General features: G+C 43.1%; 1 protein-coding gene across 5 annotated transcripts in view; it reads right to left on the bottom strand.

The window, feature by feature from the left end:
* The window catches only part of CHL1 (cell adhesion molecule L1 like), a 105,478-nt gene extending 90,345 nt beyond the window's left edge, over positions 1-15,133 (bottom strand). For all 5 annotated transcript variants that reach the window (XM_017747249.1, XM_017747245.1, XM_017747248.1 and 2 more), the window contains exons 1-2: positions 15,111-15,133; positions 9,220-9,300 (exon numbers count right to left, since the gene is read on the bottom strand). The gene's annotated coding sequence lies outside the window, so the exon portion shown is untranslated. The remainder of the gene's footprint in view (positions 1-9,219; positions 9,301-15,110) is intronic.
* Positions 15,134-17,072: the final 1,939 nt, after the last annotated feature.

Raw genomic sequence — 17,072 nt, 5'->3', positions numbered from 1 at the left:
GCACGGTCCCTGCGCCAGGCTTCCCTTCGCCAGGACACAGCTGACATTGCTCAACAGTCTCAGTAATTAAATAATATTCACGAAAATATTCTTCCATCGGCATGCATTTTGACTCAAAATTTAACTGTGTCCAAACGGTGTTCCAAAAGGCTTTGGTAAGAATTAAGTCCCAAGAAACATAGAAAAAGTTCTTAAACAACCGTGCCAGGAAGTGTTTCAGTTCTTTTTGAGCTTGAATTAAGCTAAAATTTACAAATCGTTGTTCAAGAATCATTTTAAGATAAATGTCCATATGCGGCTCTGAAAGCCAAGAGTCTTCCCACGGTTCCTCCATAGTTTAGATATGGAATAGCAAAGCAAAAACAAGAAGAGGAATCCAAAGTTTCTAGGGTTTACTCACTCATATCAGTCGCTCAGGGATCGGGGATCGTTCTGCTCTCAATTCTCCACCATTTGTTACATCAGGCATTACTGAAACACGCATATATGAGGAATCCAAAGTTTCTAGGGTTTACTCACTCAAATCAGTCGCTCAGGGATCGGGGATCATTCTGCTCTCAATTCTCCACCATTTGTTACATCAGGCATTACTGAAACACGCATATATCAAACCAGGAGTCCCGTGGAAAAGAAATATATATGGACAGACAGATTCTTGATAGATGTTTGAGAGATGTTTATTTCCCCAGCCGCATGGCCGGGATCTGCTGAGGAACTGAGGCAATCACGGGCTGAGGGTCCCTGCCCGCGCAGGAAAACACAAACCAACAATGGGGAACGAGGCTGCCCAGGGGCAGGGAAACCCCATCTCTGTCCCCTCAGGGCCCCGCTCCCAGGGCTCCATGGCGGGGGGAGGAGACCCCGACATCACATCAACACCCAGTCACTGCTGCCTCAAGATGAAACATTGGCAGTGCCAATAGTTTGGTTCACAAATCCCATCTTCACGCGGTCGCTGTTTGAGGCCTCCCAAGTCACCACAACTTCAGAGAAAATTGCAATTCTGATTTCTAGACTGATCATCTTCCTAGTTTTTATTAACTTGATATTCTACCTGATAAGGAAAAAACATTAACATAAATTTTTTGGGTTTTTCTTCTATTCCTCAACTGACTTTTCTGGGTTCGTCCCACTGACTTCGTTAGGATCCTTGCACATGAGGACTGTTATTTATCTGAACTGGCTTCCAAAATAAACGCCACTGGTAAATTAATTCTGTAATCCTCTTTATGGCACAGGATGCAAGTCTGTATACATAGCATTTGCTTATCTACTTTTTCCTATTAATTCTTACATTTTTAATCACTTTCCATTCTCTGGCATTTACCTATGCTATTCTGTCAAATAATGAATATAGAAAATAATTCGATAGCATCTCAGTCACTTTCAAAAAATGAATTTATATTTCCATTTTCTGAAGGGTACTGTGTTGTTTTTTGCCTCTAAATTGTTTCCTTTATTCCAGAGCATAGAACTGAAGGTACTTTAATATCACATCTGTCTCAGAAATCCCTAAGTGGAAGGTGGCATTGCAGAGAAGAGGAATATTCTTCAGAGCAGAATGAAATGCATTAATGTTCAAGTCTGCAGGGGCAGGACTGGGAATAAACTATCGAAGCATAACAAAAAAACAGGCTGCAATATTTGAGAGGATCTTAGAATACATGGTTTATCACTCTTTTTAAAAACATTTATCATATCTACAATGTATTTATTATTCCAATCTGCCTTTTGCCATCATCATGAGAAACACTGCAGTGTTATCAAGCTCTAAAAATCCCAGTGCACACCAAGATGGGAGAGATTTCCAGTTTAACCCTTCCCACCCCTCTAAGCCCCCTGTGTTGGATGGTCAAGCTGCCAAGAGACAACTCCACCTCCTCCTCCTGCTGCTGTTAAACTGGATTTGCTCCACTCAAGAGTGGCTGATGTGGACCTAAGTGAGGATCAGACACCAGGACAGCAAAAAAGGGCAGGAAATGCAATAGGAGAACACAACCACACCTGCAGTGCACTTACAAAAACAATAATAAAGCTGCCTGGTTATCATGGGTTTGATGAGTAATGCAGAAATGTGGATCTTCAAGTCTTCTAATCCAACTAATTAAGCAGTAAGAAGTCATTCATATGAATCCTAATGAGTTTTTCTAACCCTTCAATAATTGAATTAACCATGATTAATCAAAAAAAAAAAAAAAAAAAAAAAAAAGGTCACTTCCAAAAGAACCTTTTACTCTTGTGCCAAGATCCCTTCCTACCTTGCCTGCACAAAGGGATTGTAAAGGTGAAGGGCAACATTAGTCCATTATCTACCTGGGAAAGAACTGCAAATTGCAAAAGGTTGGCATTTTCTACACCTTTTTTAACCTCTTTCTTCACAAAAAGATGCTTTATAGTGACCAGACCCTCAATAGAATTCATTTTAACTTGGAGCTTGGACCACAATCTGAGCAGAGAGCTGAGGACTGTGTGCGTTAGAAGCAAATGGGTAAGTCATTAAGGATTAAATTCCTTTTGAAATATTTCTGAATCTGCTGAAGTTCTCTTTAAACTACCAGTAATGAGTTTTTAGCACTCTGGGAATGACTGGGGGCAAGAGATGTTCAAACAGAGCAGCCCTTTTTTACAATGGGAAAAAGGAGGTCTCCATAAATCTAAATTCAGACCCAGGAACAAATGAATAAACAATTAAATTGTAAGGACCTCCAGGAATAGAAAGTGAGAAGAAACTGCCAAGACGTGCAGTTCTAATCATGTCAACCCAGTCTTCCTTTTTTTTTAATCAGGATAATCACCTTATCACAGGAGGGAATTAGATGTGTTACATTTTGAATAGACAAACAAAATATGTTTGTCGCAGCAAGGTCCATTCACTGACTTGTGAGTTTAGTTTGACAATGAGCACACTCAAAGAACAGATTTTGACTGTCTATTTCCAAATTGAGGGCCCACACCAGCACTCCTTCACAGGTGTTTGACTTGGCCCCACATTTTCAGGAGTGACTGAGGTTGTACACAGCGTGAGGGATTCACCAGGACCCTAAAGAACAACACTTATGGCGAAAACCAATCTGAAATCACCAAGATAATTTAATAAAAAGGTATTCAAAGTCCTACTTATTCTGGGAATAACTAAGGGCAAGCTTTAAAATACGGTTTTTTCAGACAGGCAGTGAGAACAGAGGCTGGAAAAGACAAAACCCAAGCGTGAGTCAGCAAGGAGAGGCTGCTGCCAGACACAGGTGGTGTTTGGGGAAGTGTTAGCAGATGTTAACCACAGGACACAGGAGGTAATTATCCATGTGAGATTCAGAAAACATGACCTAGAAAGGAGGATATTTGCTCACTCCATCAAGAGAGAGGGCTGGGAAAGGGACATGGCAGCAATATTCCAACACATGACAGGGTTTAATTAAGAAAGCTCCAATCAGTTGTACTTTGGGAACACCACCAGTGGCTGCCTTAATTCACTGAGAGGGAAATTAAGGACAGATAATATGAAAAGCTGTATGAACTATATAGTTAATAATTTTAATACATTATCTCCAAGAAAGCTGCTCTGACCCATCGCTGGGAGCTTCTAAAATGACCTTGACACGACCACCTCTGCTGGAGGCAGGGGATGCACTGGGCTCCAGAGGGCTCAGCTGGCTGACCCCCTAAAATCTGCACCAGATTTGCATTCTAACCCTTACTTTTTAGTGTCAAGACCCAATAAATTGCATCTTACAGAAATGCTATCTCCTCTGGAACAAACCCATTTAATTAGGCACAAGTGACTGCTGCAGCACCGGCTTTGTACTATCTTCCTTTTCAAATTCCTATTGGATACCTTCAAGTCAGATCAAATATGGACAGTAAGGTGTCCATACCTGAGAGTTCCCAAAGCATCTCTCCCTAAAGGCACCTCTTCATCCCAGTGCTCCCAGTTTTATCTTGTCCGAACAAACACAGTCACATAAAACCAAACCAGGAAAAGCTCCCTCGTTACACTCCTAACACTCCTGTGTACGTTGGGTTTTTCACATCATCTTCTCCATATTATCCTCAGGGAAAAGCCTTCAGGAGGACAAGGGTGGCATGTAATAAAAACTTCCTTCATTTTTAAGTTTGTATTATATATTCTTACTCATTTTTTCTTTATTTTCCATATGTTTGGTAGTCCCACACAGCATTTTGCAGGAAAGTTTATTTCAGCATCGAAGCAGAATTTTATATATCAATTTACTGAAGTAACAGATGAGCTTTGCTGATGCTGAATTTAACGTTGTATTTTTATGTGATTTTATTAACTCGTTTATATAAAACTGGATTACACTCTATTACCAATCTATTTTCTCTTTGTCTACAAGTATCTGGTAATATAGCAGATAAATCTGAAATAATAGGAATAACAAAAGTACTACAGTGCACAATTAGAGCTTGCAGCACCCAAAATCAGACATCATTAATAACAAATGACGATATTATATAAAAGAAATACCATCTGAAAACTGATTTTACACGGCATATTAAAGACTTGATGGCTCAGGAGATGGGTAATAGAATAAAAAGCCTTTTATCTCAAGGTCATCAATTCAAATCCAAGTCAGACTGATAGCAACTGAAAGCCATTTGATGAGAGTGCTAATGAGCTCGGCCTCGTTACTGGAAATTTAAGAACACCTCAGCATTTAGCTCTTTCTGCTGCCCTGAGAGTGAAGCCGGGGAGGTTTGGAGGAGCAGGTCCAGCCCAGGAGGCAGAGCCGTGCTTCCCTCGTTATCCCGCGCCAGCCCCGGGCTATCCCTGCTGCAGGCACCTGCTCTGCTCCACAATCCAGCAGCACTGCTGAGCCTTTTATTGCTGGGAAGGCTGAAAAAGAGGATTGTGCTTCCAGCACCCCGAGTGACCACTTCAAATGATGGAGAAGCAATGCTCCTCTGAGCTGTAACAATTCCAGGTATTAATGCATCACTTTTGTTTGATATCTCACTATTTTCCTGGCGTGGATCAAATAATGTGCCAAAGTAAACCGGTGCAGGGAGAGAAAAGAATCCCTGTGCAAACCCCAGCAACTGTTCAGCTGCTCTCACAGCAGCCAGCAAATAAAGCAGAGCACATATTGCATGGCTTGACAAGCAAACTCAAAATATTCTCAGATAAAATCTCTGGAATAATTTCCTTTGTTCTGGTGTAATACCTGCACAACTCGCTGTTGGCACTGGTATTAACATGATGCAAAGCACTGATAAGAACCCCATTGATGTTGTCCTTTTCATGCTGAATGAAATTTTTATTAAAAATACCCTTCCAATAAAAGCAACAAAACACTAGAGATGAATTTTCAATTATTTTCCAAAGGAAAAAAAAAGCATCCCAGAAGGAATTTGCTTTCATATCATTCATAGGCAAAGCTCAGTGTTAAATCAACACCTACAAATACCTGTTTGCAGGTGTGGATGGGGACACAGAGAAGCATCAGAGTGACATAATCACTATAAACTGAGCAACCTGGGCTGGTGGAAAACATCCCTGCCCATGGCACGGGTTGGACTGAGATGACCTTTGAGGTCCCTTCCCACCCAAACCACTCCATGATTCTATAGGAACCGGATGAGTGTTCCCCATAATCTTTAATTGGAACCCACAGATTCTTTTTTGAACCTCCCCAGGTCCCTTCCAGCCTCAATTCTTTCAAGATTCTAAACATTAACCACCTCATGGCTCATGTAAATGCCATCTTCAGTAGTGCCTGGGCTTAGAGGAGCAGGTTTGGGTTCAGAGTGAATAATGGACTAATTTTAAAGGTACCCAGGTACCTAAAGATCCATTTTGCAACCAGCTTCAGCTTGCCATGTCTGGGTAATCAATTCCCTTAATTCAATTTTTCTCTAGTGTCACAGCCATTAGAAACTCAGCCCTTACCCAGGGGGGACAGCAGAAATCCCAAACTCTCACTTTTCTGCTGTCTAGAGATGCCTCAGCACCTACAGTTCCTCAACTAAACCCCTATGGATGCCTCTTATTTCAGGGCTGAACTTGATAACTTATTCCTAAATCCTGATAATCTCATATTTACAACAGTGGGCACAAAACCCTCAAATTTATAGGAGCTCCCCAGATAGAATCCCGGACTGGTTTGGGTTGGAAGGGACCTCAAAGCTCATCCAGTGCCACCCCTGCCATGGGCAGGGACACCTTCCACTGTCCCAGGCTGCTCCAAACCCCAATGTCCAGCCTGGCCTTGGACACTGCCAGGGATCCAGGGGCAGCTCCAGCTGCTCTGGGCACCCTGTGCCAGGGCCTGCCCACCCTCACAGGGAACAATTTCTTCTTAATATTGGATCTAAACCTACTCTCAGTCAGTCTGAGGCCATATAGATATAAATGTATGTTAGAGGCCTTATAAATTGTGCATCCCCCATCAGCCCAAAGTGTGCACCTCTGGTGCTGCTGTGCAGCCTCCAACACTGGATTGTCAATTTTTCCCCTTCCAAGTGGTCAGGATTTACCAGTTCCCATTACTTGAGGTTAAAACTAGAGATTACTTTGGTTCAACAAAGAGCTTCCCCCCTGGCTTGCAGCACCAAATGGCCCAACTTACTTCACGTCTATCCAGCAAACTGTCAAAAATACAGAAATCTGGGTTTGAGTGGATTTTGGAGCATGGAAAAATCCCAAATCCATCAGTTGAGGTCATTAGCTCATGTGACACACCTCACTGAAGTCAATTTTCAAGGATAAGTGTGTGACAAGCTGAGTAGAGGAATTCTCCTTTAATGCATTATTAATTCATTTATTATTACAGTTATTACAATCTTTATGCAGGGCACTGAAGTTTAATTTGTTCTCTATGAGCTAATCTTTTTAATGAGCCCTTTCTTCTCCTCAGGATGGGAGCATCCTCAACCACTTACGGAGCTTTTAAGCAAGTAGAAAATGACAGGACCCTGTACCCTCCCCATAAACACAGCTCCACATATCATGCCCTGAATTTTAAATGAAAAGGAACGATTACCAACTTTCCCACCACCAAATATCTTTTAAAAGGTAATAGATTCATGAAGAATGCTCTAAATATAGGGAGTTCATCACGCAATGAAATCTTAATTACAATTCCTGACAAAGAGGAGAAATGCATTTACATAGAGAGACCCTGTGTGAGTAAATGCAGTTATTTGTGGGGCAGCACAGATTAACTCCAGTCTGGAGCCCCATCTGAATGGCTCTGGGTTCATTCTTTGGTCACGCAGGGCAAGGAGGTCACGAGGCTGATCCCTGCCCTGAGAAACGGCTTCAGTCAGAGAGGAAACAGCACAAAAACACAAAAGTGGGTGCTTTAAGGTCAGAACCAAAGGGAAGAAATAGCCCAATTCCAAACATCCACACTGCAGGCACAGCCAAGCTCCAGCTCTAAAGGCTGCAGCACTTTGGGACTTTCTTGGTGTTTAAAAACCGTGTGGATGTGGCACCTGGGGACACGGGTCTTGGCAGCACTGCAGGAATGGTTGGATTTGATGGCCTTAAAGTCCTTTTCCAACCTAAGTGATTCTGTGATTCCACACAGGAAGCTGCTCAAGCCTGCACTTGGAATGTTGGACCTGCATTTCCAGTGTTTCCCCCTGGGAACAGAACAGCTCAGCCCACAGGAGACCCTCCGAGAGAACACAGGAGAAGGTTTGGGGGATAAAAGGTAGGAGGTGGTTTTGGATGTGTGCAAGAACAAACACCACAGACTGCCTCCCCAAAAAAGCAGAGTAAATCTTTCTTCTTTCTCATTCATTCCCAAAAACCAGCCAGCCTCCCATGGTGGCCTTTCCAGCTGTCTGGTCCTGAAAGAGGGAAAGTTTATCAGCTAAGTCACAAACAGACAAGGGAGTCAGCTTTTCAGGTCAGAGCTGCCCCCTCAATGAGATAAATGAAAATATTAACCAGATTTTATGGAGATCTGGGCTCACACAGCAGCTGGATGCCACTGCCTGTCTGATTAGCTAGGGTTAATCAGAAATTAGTAAATTATTTTCTACTTGGAACAATCACTGACTTTAAGGAAAAAAATCCATTTATCGGTTGGGTATAAGAAAATAATTTTTTAAAAAAGCCTAAAAAAATTTAAACACTCTTCATACAAACCCCATTTTGTCAATAACTTTATCATTCTGATTTTTACAGATCACAGAGGTTCACAAAACGAAATTCAGCAGCAGGTACGTAAGAAACTTGCTCTCTACAGCAGTCAAGGCCAGTAAGCAGAACACAAAATCCTAATAAATGGCAGCTCGAAAGGAAGTTATGGTATAAATAATTCCCATTATAGGCAAAGCTTTCACCTTAGAGCTCCTGTTAGTAAAAGTTCATGGGAAATGCATATATTGGTAGCCCAGACTCCCTTTTCACCAGCCACAACAGAAAGAAAACAGAATTACAGGAGGGTTTGTTTTTTCTGAATAGGATTTAAAAATAATTAAATAAATAGACAGAAACCCCTTGCCAGTGTGATTATTTCCTCCAAGCACATCTCACTACAGGAAGGGTCCATGGGCACTAAAATCCCCTGCAAACAAAATGTCCTGGAGAAGTCCAGGCCATAAATAACTGCAGGGCTTTTTTCCCTGATGAACAGTTGTTGGCAGTGCCACCCCTCAGGCCCTGCTCTTCTGCTATTTCTCTTCATCGTGCCCAACTTTTAGGAAATCCAAGGAAAACCATCCAGCCCCTCCCTGCCCTGATGGCCACCAGCAGCTGATGGGGAGCAGAATGGGACACTGACCTTGAAATAATCAGGGCAGAATGGTCACAGCACCTTTTTCTCCAGAACTGAGGGGGTATTTTAAATGTAAAATCACAATTTCCTCACCAATTAGTTGCTACAACAGGATAAAGCCTGGTTTAGGGCTCAGCTCCACACACAATAACAAATGAATGTTTGCTTGGGTTGCAATAAGAGAAGATGAACAAGCTCCATCTGACCTCGGAGCTGTCGGGCTCTGAAAGCATGTCCACACCCTCCAGGGAATTAAAATCCCATGGAATCATTCCAGAACATACCTACATGCACAAACAGATACACACACATGTGTTTATGCTTTTATAGAGAGGTTTTTCCAGGCAGAAATTATATCAAACGGGTCCAAAATGGTTACAGTGAGTTTTTCTGCAATGATTCAGAAATAGAGGCAAATAAAATCGACATCCAAAACACGAAAATTTAATTAAAAAGAAAAATATGCATTTATAACCAGGACATGCAGCTGTTTCCTCATCAATGCATGGTCAGTTTGTAGTCTTACATCTGAATCCTTCTCCCCACTTTACTGCATCTAGAAATAAAGACAGAATTGTGATTTGAGTAATGGCATGTCATATGTTGAATTTATCTAAAACCAGCACCTTTATCAGTACAATTCCTTTGCTTTATTTTTTTTCCCCTGTACGCTGAGCTCCTGTCTGATCTCATTCTCCTTGCCTTTCATTCACCTGGAAAAGGAGAGGGTTTTCCATATTTGAATAACAGAAGCAACACACCCCATGGAATAGAAAGAAATGGGCTGAAGTGAGAAGATCTGATTCTCATTCTAAATTAGGTTTGTGGCCTTGGAATGAGGCACTCTTCTGCACATTCCCCCTCTCTGCCTTTCCTGTCTGCTTACATTACAAGCCCTCTGAAGTCTGTTAAGTATTTATATAGCACCAAACAGATAAGATTCAGCTTTCCTCGGAATCACAAGATAACACAAACCCAGAAACAATAAATCTTATCAATCACCACCTACATTACTGCTCTCCTAACATGAAACATGTTTCAAAGTGATTTTCAATAGTTACTTTCCTTTAAAGGAGAAGAAATAAAAAAGGCTCATGGAAGAAAAGCACATCCAAGAGGGAACAGATCCCTTAAATGTTTGTTTGTTTTCCAATACATTCCACCAGTTTTAAACACATTGACCAAGAGCTGCATTACTGTATTGGCCTCTCTACTGCAAGGACAGGGCACACCTCTGCTGTTGACCTCGATATTCCCACCCACAGCTGGATCACAGAATGCTCCACTGTGTTCTGGAGCAAGGAAAAGACTTTGGAGCTCTAATCCCACTTTTCCTGCTCTCCCAAATGACAGAGCACACACAGTGTAAACACCAGACCAATTCCTCTGTCCTGCAGGAGCAAAAGAAGCACACAAGCACCATTTTAGTCTGGTTTTACCTCTGTGGGTCACCTTTAAAAGCGATTTTCTTTCCAGCCTCTCGGTATGAATGACAAGATACTCGGAGAGATGTCTTGAGGGAGAAGAAGTGATAAAGAGGAATTCAGCTAACCTATTTTCTTTCTTGTCACTACTTGATAATCTCTTTATCTGCTCTCATCTCACCAGTTGCAGACAGCCTTATTTCCCCGTGGACAAAGCCAATCCTTCTTCCAAAGTGCACATGTGCACCTGTACCTCCTTTCCCAGAGTGTTTCAAATTCATACTGCAAAGTGCCCCTGATCTTTTGGGGTAAACAGAGACACCTTCAGCACACACGGGTGTAAACATATGAAATGTCAGTGTTTATTGCCAGACACATCTTTAGCCTTTCAGGGAGTTCCTGTGGCCATGGGCACGCAGGGAACATTTGTAAGAACCTCCCCATCAACAGAAGTTTGCAGTTTTACTGGAGCACAATTCACTAGCACATATATTGTAGAGTTTGACCCCTCTGCCAATAAATTATGGTTTGTGATGTGAACAGAAAACATTTTCTAAAGCTCTGCAGTGATTTAGGAACCCCAATTCTACTTTCAGCTGCACCTTAATCCTCCTTGACTTCTATTGAGGCTTTAGCCTAGCAATGTTTGCTCTCCTGCTGGCACTACACTGGGCCTTTCAGAGAGCCTGCACCTCCCCGAAGCAATGTGACTGCAATTTGTAATGCCAAATGCAAACTGCCTGAGCCACAGGCTGTGCCAGCTGGGCACAGCCCAGCTGAGCTGTGCCAGCCTGGTCCAAGGTTTGCAAGACATGCCTGGGCTGGAAAACAGAGCGAACCCCTACCCAGCCCCATAAAGAATCGCCTGGGCTGCAAAGCAGAGTGGAAAAATCCTTCTGCCATGAACCAGTGCAGAACAGAGGCCATTTTCAGGATTTTGGTTTAGCACAGGGCTGGATTCAGGGAGTTCAAGACAAGATGCTCTTATTACATCAGGTCCAGACTTCCTGCCATTACCCTGCTCCCAGTTATATTAAGCAAATTCTCCTGTAATTGATTAAAAGCTCTCCTACAAATAAAAAATCTCCTGTTTGTATAGAGACATGGGAAGAGAAAGAAGAAATTCAACATTATTTCAATCCGAGATTCTGAAGGAGGAAGGAATGATGATTTGTATCTCCTCCTCCTCCTCCTATATTTTAATCTCTCTCAGAAATCACAGCAGAGAACAGTAACTCAAATGCTTTATAGCTGAATTCATTTTCATCAGCTGTCTCCTATCTTTACCAGTTGTTTGTCTGCTTCTCCCATTTATGCTGTGCATCTTGGACTTATTGATCTTGTAAGCTTTAAATTACAGCTATCCTGGAAAAAAAAAAAGAGCAGGAGGCAAAGGAGGCAAACCACAACAGGAAAAACCAGACCTGATAGAGGATTTCTGAAGGGCTGCTTGCTTTTGCTGAAAGAAAATCTTAATGGCATTTCCTGGAGAGAAGGTCTGTGGGGCTGAAGTTATTAGCAGACTGCATGGACAGAGGATGGGCAAAAAAAGCTGTCAGATTGAAGGAAAGGGTTTACATCAAAAACATTTCCAGTGAAAAGTGTAGGAAAACTTGGGGAAAAAAAGACAAGATTTATACAGGTATTAATCATCTGATTTGTGGCACTGGGTTTATCAGAGCCAGCCAATTTACAGCAGTTCTTGTGGCTTCAGGCTGAGTTTAAACAATATGAATTCACTGCTCCCCAAAAGCACTGGAAATATTTCCCATGACAGAGGCAGAGCAGGAGCAGAACTGATTTCGGTGCTCAAGTGCACCCACTACAGCCTCAGCTCAGAGCCTGCTCAGGGGTCACTCCAGGCTTTGGGGGCTGTCAGAGAATCATGGAATCACAGACTGCTTTGGGTGGCAAGGGACCTTAAAACCATCTCAATCCAACCCTCCTTCCATGGACACCTTCCACTGTCTTCCTTAAAGAACTCCATGAATCCCCACAATCCTCCTCCACCTCAAATCCAACACTCCCTGCAGTGATATTGCAGCTCCCCAGGGAAGGTTATCCAGTATTTTGCCCAAGACTCTTCTGTAACACAAAGGAAAAATTGTGACTCAGAGGCCTCTGCTCCAGGTGTTCCCACCTGAGGTGACGCTGTTGGAAGGGAAGGAAAGCACCATCATTCCTCCTGGGCAATAACCAGGCCCAGCCAGCTCTGGCCTCTCTTGCTGAGGGCTCTCTGGCTGCAGCAAGTTCCTTAAGTTTAAAAATCAACCACGGGGCTTATTTCACAGAGGAATAACTGAAACCAGGTCTGTCCTAATGAGAAAACCTGTCTCCAGTCTATGCTAAAAACTCAGCCTGTTGTTGGTTTTCCATGCCTTGAGTACTACAAGGGGAAAACCTGCACCCTTCCAAACTGGAATTTGTGACTGTCCTAGAAACCCTGTGGTCTGAACCAAAGTTAGGCGCCCTGCTATGGTAAATCTGTTGGGATTTTTAAAGCTGAGAAATTAAAATCTAATTTTTTCCTCTGTGGGTCTGCATGTCTGGGCTCCCAGTGCTGCTTCCTGAGCTGCAAAGGCATTTTATTGTTCTGAGGTTCCACAAGTACAGTCAGTCTGTCTTTCAGTTTCCCCAGAGGTCAGAGGGAGCTGACAGATTCTCAGTGAGGGAATGCAGTTCACGTTTCTATGCACTCAGCTGGGCACTCCTGCCTCTGACCCTGCCTCGCAGCCAGCTCTGTGTGGCGCAGGCAGGGGAGAGGCAGCGGGGCACAGAGATGGCTTTGAGACATCCCTGATCCCTGTGCCCAGCTGGGGCTGCTCGGTGTCTGAGCAGGACCAGGAGCAGGGCTGGCATCACCCACTGCCTCTGGCCATGCCACAGATGGCACCAGCAGCTTCCCGAGCTCCTGCATGTCCTGATGGCAGAGGAGGGACAGACAAGCAGGGATGAGTGGTGTCTGCTGCAATGTGACCTTCACATTCCATCCATGCATTGCTCCCTCACAGACACACAAATGGATGAAGTAAAAACCTGCGAGTCGGGTTCAGATAATGTTCTGGAAATGACAAACAAATGTTTAAATGTTGTTTGAATTGCGGCTGCTGCAGAGGAAGGAAGATCATTCGCAGATTTGTCCCGGAGGACTTCAGAAAGAAGAATGATATCAAAGGAGGGGAATGCTGGCCAGAATGGAGCTCAGGAGCTGCTCTGGCTGCTCCTGAAGCCAACCTGCTCCCACAGCACTGTGCTCTGCACATCAAACCTGCCTTGACCCTGCCCTCAGTGCAGACCATGAACGTTGATCCTATTTCAGGGACGTGTGGGTGGCAAAGGGATGAAAGGACCCAAATCCTGGCACCCAGGGCCGGGCATTGTCCCCATCGGCTTCAGCAGCACTGCCAGTGAGGCATGAGCTGCACTTGTGCGTATTAACAGCTGAAGGGTTTTAAAGGAGGAGGTTTTGTCAAGCAATAAAAAGATGCATTAACCAGCTTGGAAAATAGCACGGGATGAAGTGGATAAACTTTCCCAGCAAAAGGTCAAGGTCCTCACAGCTTATGGATCCCACAGAAGGGCAAATGTGCTAAGGGGAGTATTTACAGTGATGTCTTCTGACTAATACCAAGTACATAAAATTAATATGGGTTGAGAAAAAGAACAGCAAGAGAGAAAGGAAACTCTTTCATAAAGAAACAAACATTTTCGATGTAATTTTACCGATGTGCACTTTGAATACAACCCAGCAGAGATGCAGGGTACTGAGAAGAGTCAGCACAAGCATTTTTCTGTTTCTTAAATAATATGATTATTTTCTTCTTAGCAGCAGTAGGAGGTATTAATTTTACAGGAATAAAATTAAGAAGTCTAGTTTAGTAGATGTGCTTTGCCTATATTTCAACTTTTCCCACCAGGAAAAAAAATTAATAAAAATACATTTCTACTCAGTGGCACATACAGAATAAGGTGGCTCATAATTACTCCAAGCACAGTGCTACAAGTTGCTCAATATCTGCTTGTTTATTACTGGAAGTGTTATCAGAATATGAAGAGAGCCTTGCAATACTAATCCCAGCTGTCTGGGCCCATCACATGATGTTGGCTGACAATTCCTGTGATTTACTGCACCAATGAAAGAAGGCAGCCGTGAATACGTTTTTGTAAATCAAGTCCATTGGGCCAGACTTGGGTCCTCAGTTACTCAGGCATAAGAAATGTCATAGCTCTTCGCCAGTACATAATTCAGGTGGTGAACTTGATAATATGGATGTAGGGCATTAAAAGCTGTTAGGATGGGTTACCAGGAGAAAATCACCTGGGCTCCAATACCCATGCAAAGGCTCATTGCTGCACACACGCTCTCTCTCTGAGCCTTGTCATTACCCAGGGACAGCAGAGCCATTTTTTCCATAAAGAAAATGTCAAGGTCTGTGCAGAATCACCCAGGTCTCATGTTCAGCCCTGCCCCACCATCAGCGAGTGTTCAGCAGTTAAACCCTGTGCCACGACACACACGAGTTGAGTTTAAATTTACAGCACATACCAGGTGTTCTTATTGTCCCTTAAGGGAACCTGGCACTGGGGCAGAATCACCTCTGTCAATATTCCGCTGCTGGGTCAATAAATCCTGATAGTCCATAAAAGTCAGTGAGCAAAACCGACACCTCGCAGGAGCCCGCGAGCACCTTGGGGTAAAATTCGGCACACTGAGTACCTGCCTATTAGTTAAAATGATTCTGCATTTAATGTCCCTGAGGTACAGGCAGCACTTGCACTGCTTTTAACAACCTCCTAATGCTCAGAGCTGCGTTACAGCCCCGCTCTGAGCTCCTCACCAGGCAGGATGTGCAAATTGAACGGCACGTGGGCTGCCAAAACGATTTCTCCAAGTGGCAAGGCAGCTTTCTGAGTGTTTGCACACCAGCTGAGAAATACTCACCATTTTCCAAGAGGTCCATGGGTTCCCATCACACTATTGGGGTTTCAGGGATGAAGACAGCCAGAAACCTTTGCTCTGTGTTTTTTAAGATATAAATTAGTTTTCAGCTACTCACAAGGTTGCTCTCAGACACTCTGGAGCAACTCTCATCATAAAGAAACAGAATCCCCAAATGATTTGCATTGGAAGGGACCTTAAAGCCCATCCAGTCTCACCCCCTATCACACCCCCTCACACCTCCCACTGTCCCAGGCTGCTCCAAGCCCCAATGTCCAGCCTGGCCTTGGGCACTGCCAGGGATCCAGGGGCAGCCCCAGCTGCTCTGGGCACCCTGTGCCAGGGCCTGCCCACCCTCACAGGGAACAATTCCTTCCCAATATCCCATCTAAACCTTCTCATGGTTTGAAGGCAGATAGTCTTCAACTCAAATGACCCAGTGCAGGTTTTTGAAGTTAAATTTATTTACCCCACCTGACAAACTATTTCCTAATGTTTCTTGGTTAAAAATTGTATGCAAATTGAACTGAGGATGTTTTTTTCCTCTCTAAATCCAGAAGTCAATCCCATGCAAGCTGTCATGAGCATGAACTCTGGCAGATCAGAAGGACCTAACCCATGGCACTGAGTGCACATAACAGACAAAGAGGTTTGAAAATATTTTTTAAATGATCAGTTTTCTGCTGCCCTTTTCATAACAGATTTAGAGCACAGTTTTAATGAAGGACAATTTTTTTCCTGTTATAAAGATAGTTCACGTTTAAACTATAATTTTCACTTTTTTTTCTTCCTGGAAATGCCCTTTAAATGCACTTGAAAATTGTCCAACATTAAAATTGGAAGCTTAACCTTATAATATGTGATTCTATGCTGAGATTGCTAATGATCATACAAACCAATAAGTAACTTATTTGGCATCTGAAATGATAAGCAAACCACGAAACAAGCAAACTAAAAGATTTCTTCACCCAGCTGGCAAATTATTTACAGGCTAAAAAATCCTCTACAGACAGACTTATAAAAGTGAATGACTTTCAAGCAGAAGGAAAAAATGAAGTCAATCGTCTGAAGTTGCTCATTATGCCTCATTTGTTCAATTCTTATCTTGATTCGGTCATCAACTCTCTACTTGCTTGTTAAGATGGTCAAGCCATGAAAACAAAGTGATATTTGTTCACATAACAACGGTGAACCCTTATATAGCATTTTTCATCATCAAATCTCCGAGCCTTCTGCGAAGAAGGAAAGCTTTGTTATTTATCCCCAATTCAGATAAGGAAATTACAGCAGGGGGATAATTGCAGAGCCAGAAATAAAACTTCCGAGTCCCAACTAATGGCCTGAGTAGCAGCACAGGGCATTTTATTAACACAGGAGACAGCTGAGGTCAAGATGGGCAATTTGAGCATCGCAACTTCTGAAGCACGAGGAGGAAAGTGCACCTGAAAGAAGTCATCAATTCAATGAGTGCTTTACACTGGCACTCCAGACCTGAACTGTGCTGTTAACTCCTTCTGCCCATGCACAAAGACTTCACACCAACAGTCCCTCAGCAAGAAAGGTCATCAGGAAGATGCTTCATTTATTATGGTATTCCAAGTATTTGGAGTCCAATAGGATTTCATTTTTTTTCCCATCAGAAAAAATACATGTTTCTGCTGGAAAAGGACTTCCATGCTATTAGAAGGTGTTTTAAACAATGCCAAGACAACAGAATTTTCCTCTGAAGAGATTAATGAGTTTCAGAATGATTTCTCAGGAATTTCATGCTGTGAAATAGGTTTGTTGGGAGCTAATGTTTGGGGGCGAGAATGAGAGAGGCCAGCAAGGAGGATGTTGCTGGGGAGGTTTGCTGCCCACCACCCAGTTAAGAACTGGAAGTGGATAAAGCTTGATTCAACTTTCACAAAGGCCCTGGGCATCCTGGGGGACTTTAGGCACCCTGGTATCTGCAAATATTGCAAC

Source organism: Corvus brachyrhynchos, unplaced genomic scaffold, assembly GCF_000691975.1.
Source record: "Corvus brachyrhynchos isolate BGI_N302 unplaced genomic scaffold, ASM69197v1 scaffold91, whole genome shotgun sequence".
Lineage (NCBI taxonomy): Eukaryota > Metazoa > Chordata > Aves > Passeriformes > Corvidae > Corvus > Corvus brachyrhynchos.
This window is presented reverse-complemented; position numbering and strand designations above follow the sequence as displayed.